This window comes from Gavialis gangeticus, unplaced genomic scaffold (genome assembly GCF_001723915.1).
Source record: "Gavialis gangeticus isolate Ggan-Ray unplaced genomic scaffold, GavGan_comp1, whole genome shotgun sequence".
Lineage (NCBI taxonomy): Eukaryota > Metazoa > Chordata > Crocodylia > Gavialidae > Gavialis > Gavialis gangeticus.
In genome coordinates, this window is record NW_017729032.1 from 108,922,621 (window position 1) to 108,928,738 (window position 6,118).

Sequence of the window (6,118 nt, forward strand, 5' to 3'; positions counted from 1 at the left end):
GGGTCTGGAACCAACTTCCAAGGGAGGTGGTGCAGGCTCCTACCCTGGGGGTTTTTAAGAAGAGGTTAGATGAACACCCTGCTGGGGTCGTTTGACCCCAGTATTCTTTCCTGCCATGGCAGGGGATCAGACTAAATGATCTTCTCAGGTCCCTTCTGACCCTAGAAACTATGAAACTATCAAATTGATGAATGCTTCATGGCAGAGGAGGCTTCATAGTCTCACCACCTACTCCTGTAGTTCTCTTGCCTGCTTTCTGACAGACACCACTGGGAGGCATCATTCACACTGCAGGCACTGCCTGACCTGGCCATCACTGGAAGGAACCTGCAAGCCATAGTCCCCACAGTACTAAACCTGAACCTGGGTGGAAGCCTCAGTGGTGAGCAGTCCTGCCTGGACAGAAACCTCAGGTGCAAGCAGAGACAGTGACAGTGGCTCTGGCATTGTGACATCCTCCAGCCATTTCCATGGGTCTCTTAATCTGCCTTCTCTCTCTTACTTCTTGTCTTCTAAGCAGACATTCCCTGGTGAACTCACCTGGAACCTGGACTGTTTATTGCTCATTGGCCCCAAAGGATTCTTTTTTTTTTTCCTGCTTCTTCATGCCAAGATGAAAGGCTTGTCCCTCCAAAAGGGGTGTGGGGTGGAGGGGCATGAACTGGCCTGCAAACTGCCTGTAAACTGCTTACATGGTTTACAGCCCCTGTTTGCTGGTTTCTTGTTTGCTGGCTCCCCAGTTGCCTGTGGAGTCTCCTTTTATAACCTGCTGGGCCTGGACTCACTCTACCCCCTTGTTAGGGCTTCTGTTAGGCCCAGGCAGCAATCACTCAGAAGTCACCAATCACTCCCAGCTTCTCAAAGCACACGCCCCAAACAAACACAGCCCACCAAACAAACATTCAGCAAACTAAAGGCATAGGCAGCTCTGCATCGCTTATGTTCCCTGGGCAGGATCTGGTGCCTGGCTTCTCTCCTCCTTCCTCCTCTTGCCCCCAGCAACTGAACAACTGTCTGCAAACTGCTTACCCTGTTTGCAGCCCCTGTTCACTGGCTCCTTTTCCCCTAGGGCCTGCCTCCCAGGGGATTCTGCCCACTGGCTCCCTGAGTTTGTTAAAGTCTCTCATTCTGTGTCACTCACTTTACCTTTCACCTTCAAATTATCAACCATTTCTTCTCTGTTTGTGAGCAGCAAGTTGAGAAGAGTTCTCCCCCCCGCCCCCTTGTTGGCCTCTCTATCATCTGTATAAAAAAGTTATCCCTAACACACTCCAGAAATTTGCTGCACTGCTGTGTTTCCCTCCCAGCAGATGTTACAATAATCAAAGTCCTTTATGAGAGTCAGGTCCTGTTTTGGAGGCTTCTATCAGTAGTTTAAAGAAGGCCTTGTCCACCTCCTCCTGGTTTGGTGACCTATAGCAGACTCCCACCATGACATTCCCCCTTTAGTTTTCCATTCTGAACTTCACCCAGAGATTTTCAACTTCATGCTATACCTGAGAAATAGATGTGGGTTTCCCCTTTGTAAGTAGGGGAACACCTCTTCCTCCTTTTTTCCCCTTATCTATCCTTCCTTCAAATCTATACTACTTTATGATTTTAATATATGTATCTAAAATTTACATTTCATAAATAGCAGAGCTATATAGAAACTAGTTTTTTCTAGTTTTAATGTATTCTGCTTTCATTTGGCAGATCTAATATAAAATCAATCTGTTATCAAAATGTACTAAATTTTCTCACAACAGATGACATACATAAAGCTACTGACATGAAATTAACAGGATGGGAAAGATTGCATGACTTCTTATGAGTCTGATGTGAACTTCTCAAGGAAGGAAGCTTTGGGTCAGGATTAGCAATTCCCATTGGGTTAAACTCTCTGCCAAATCCATATGACTTGATTTATGTATTTACCATTTAAACCTCTTGATATGAGGAAGGATTTAAAATATATGTAGCATGGAGGCCTACAAAGACAATGTGTTTCTAATGAAAGTATTTCTATATGCCTCTAAATAGCATTGATTTTTCTGCAACTGCTTTCTATCAGAACTTACAAGATATCAAACCTGTAATTGTTAATAAATTAATGCACATGGGTGAATCCAGGATTTTGAAAGCAGCACTGTGAGAGCAGCCACTAGCACTGCAGGGTGATGGGGAGGGGGAAAGGAGGTAGGCAGATCACTCAGGAGGGGCAGCACTTAATATTAAGTCCCCAAATTGATAATAAGTCTCTCCTCTCTCCTATTTTGTTCTCAGTAGCATCTCCCCTCCTCTCTCCCATTCACCCTCATCTTCTCCATTTCAGCCTCTAGGTGCAGGAAGGAAAGACTCACCAACTGTCACCTCTGCTCTTGTCCCAACTGCCTTGCTCCCGTTGGGATTACAGAGAGTGCTTGTGCAGAGAGCCAGTCTTGGCTAGGCACAACAGTAGTGGTAGCAGGTGGTTTCCTCTTCCCTGTTTCCACTCTCTGGCAGAGAAGAATGGGACCAGAGAGGAAAGAGAAAACCTGTGCCCTGCCACTGCTGCTCCATCTAATTCATTCTTGCTTTGGTGATTTAAAAAAATCCCCAGCTGCTGCTCCTGCAGTGTGGCCTGAAAGCGGATGTGAACATGCCATCTCACATAGTCACAATACACGTACAATTACATGCAGGGTACTAGTTTCCAGTACAGGATATTACTGAGCAATGTTTGATTTCATAAAGAAACCTTCTCTGTCCATCTAATCTCTTCTCATCCAACTAGTTATTTCCTTGTATTCCTTAAAGTAAAACTGGTATATTATGACTGCCCTTCAGTGCTCTACAGCCACTGTTCCTGTGTCTGGGTCCTATATGTGAAGTGGCCATCATACTTTCTTTCAGGCAAGACTCCTTCAACACTGACCCTCCCAAGATTTGGCTTAAAAGCATCTTGCCATCTAGACCCATTCCACAAACTTGCAGTTAATTCCACTTCCCCAAACAAATCTCCATATGACTGACACTATGCCTCCCAGCCTGTTCAAACTTTGTTTTCCCCTGTGGAAAGAAGGTAGTGTAAAACCATAGTATCAGAGTGAGATCGCTTTAGGCTTAAGGCAACCCTTATAAAATGTGACAAAGCTTCTTTGGATCTCGTGAAACTCTAGTTCTCTAAATTAAAAAAAAATATTATCCCTACTGCCCCAAGATATGGAGATCATGCTAACTAGATCATTCTCTTGTGTGCTATTAAATACAAGAACTAGCATGTCTTGACAATACTAGCCAAATTGACCATCTAGACTGGATCACACATGCTCAGTCAGCTAAGAGCATGATGTCATTCGGCTAGAAAGTTCTTTGAGGGACACATTCTAATTGGCCACCAAATTGTTATAAAACGTTAAGGAGCCCCTCCCTCGGGGGGAGATCTGTTCAGCTGAGGACAGAGGCTACTTCTTAGGGACTGTCTCTCAGTTAGGTCTCCTCCAGCGTGGGCTCTCACTGCTTTTCCTACCTCGGTCTTGCTGTATTGATCCTCTGGTTACTGGACTGTTCTGGCTTGGACTCTGACTTCGCTTTCGGATCACCCTCAACACACTGACTACGACTTACCTGGCTTTCGACCTCAGCAATCACCTCAACCATCCGATTGTCCTTTGGGACTGGTGTCACGACTCATCGAGTTACAGTTCGTCCTATCATTTGTATTTTTCCTTTCATAAGCTGTCGACCAGCTCTGGGACTAGCCAGCAGGCAGCCGTCCCTAACTCCGGCTAGATAGCAAGGGCTTGCTGGTGAACCCCGTGAGCCGACAGACCCCTCTGTTTGTTCAATGTTACCACCCACTGTAACTGAAGATCGTTGCCTATGCCTCAAAAGCGTAAGTCGAATAAATCCCACTTGTTTAAGAAACCATTACGCTTCCGTGCCTCAGACCTCCACGCCAATAATCCCGACTGTTCGTGTTCCAATTGCCAACCCCAGCCCACTGTGACCTTGGGGCCCGATTCATTTGGCGATTTTCCCCGACAAACATATCTATCAGTTATCCAGCAGTTTCTAATCTTTTAAAATGTTTGTTAGATTTGTATGATTATCCTCTATATTTGTTGTATTTTTTCTAGATTTGGACTACAAGCCCTTTGAAATTGAAGCCCTGTTTTGATACTTTCCCTCTTATGTGTAATATTCAAGACCAAACATTGTGTTTTCCCTCCAGTGAGTAGAGTTTCATAGGATCCAAAGAAGCTGTCACATTTTTCTGGGGGTTTCTTCAACCTATAGTAACCTCACTTTTTCATAGGATGGTCTAACATTACATCTCTTCCATACACTGTGCCTTTCTGTGTCTTGTTTCTGCCCCTCTCTCACTCCTGTCATCACTTCTGATTCTGCCACCATCATGCCATCATGCCAGGAACCAGTTTGCTGTCATGAGAGAAGAATGGAAAAATAGATATGGTGTTCAGAAATCTCTCACAGGAGACTTACAGAGGCCTGCTTCATTCAGGGTCCAGATAATAACTGGGCAACCTCATGTAGCATGTACCTCTTCAAATAACCACTTCCAACTTGTTTTGTAGGAACATCCTAAAAGTACAGTTTCTTTCTATATGCTCTTTATTGTAATCAGGACTAGATAGATAACTACTATATCACCATTTATAAGAAGCAGAGAAGGTTCTCCTTTCTCTGGTTGTCCTGAGCTGAGATGCTGGAAACTGAATGAATTTTACTTTACCTTATTTTGCACAACTCTTTATTCCTCTGCAAAGTTAAGACAAGATGATGTCAGAATAACAAGCTATGTCCTTAATACAGGAGACTTTAAGAAATATGCTGTGTATGGCCTTTGAAAATGGAAGTATTGCAAAGAACTACAGGAAAGGGGAAGTGTTAACAGAGCTGATATAGACAAATAGGACCTGAGATAGACAAATGACCTTCAATACCATAGATCACTACATATTCTATTATCAGGAGACATGCAAGAATATCTTCAGAACACCATGCTAGCTTACTGTAGCACACAGGAAAAATCCAAACTATTTGAAACACCTCGATTTAAAGCTTTTCTTTGAAAGAATTCAAGGTTTTTCTGAGTTGGTAACCCAGATACTGCTCATTAAAGTTGATTTCAAAGGTAGGAATGACAGATTGCAATATAGGGAATCTTAAATGGAATTGGACAGATAAATTTAAAAAAAATAGGCTCTGAATAATTTAACATTAGAAAATAAGCTATTGGATAAATCAGCACACTCAGAGCATTCCCAGAATGGATTATAATGTTCACTAGATGCAGTCACAATGAGTTTGTGATAAAACAGCTCAAATCAGTAGCCCGACACAGACACATTAGGAGGATGAGAATACAACAATATAACAGTATAGGAAAGCTTTCACAAACCTTTCACAACTGATATAGAATACATCATGCAAAAGAACGTGAATTAATTCCCATCCCTAAGAAAAATATGCATGCTTAGTCAAATTAGTGATTTTACATGACCCTACTGTTCAGACAAATAGAAAAGTACAGTGAATGGAGGGGGAAAGAAGCAGATCCTGATGTTAGTTTGATTGTACCACAAATAAACACAGGAAGCATGGAAAGCAGAAAATAGTATATGTTCCAGTAGGTCATGAAAAAGAAACCTGGACTGGTTTCTAGTTTGTCCTTATCAAAATATAACAGAATGATTTAAGAGCTGCCGGAACCCAGCCATGCTTACCCACATTAGTCTCTCATAAAATGACACTTGGGACACAAAGATTAGAAAACCTGCAACACCCATTTTCTTCTACCTGTTCTGCACAGTTTCATAATATTAAATTAGTCAGATATTTTGAAAATTATGCATGTGAATTATTCTGAGCATAGCTTTGCTCCACTATTCATAATCAAACAAACTTTGTTCTCTCAACTGGACATGCAGATAAATAGTTTCTAAAAAAGATTGGTCATATTAGAAAATAAATGCCCCCCTTTATTAAAAAGCAAAAACAAAAAAACAACGCCCCCAAAAATTAGCTTGTACTTAAACAATACATAATTAGATTAAGTAACTAAATTGTTTATTCAATGGTTAAACCTTTGCAGATTGTTTCATAGTTTCTAGGGTCGGAAGGGACCTGAGCA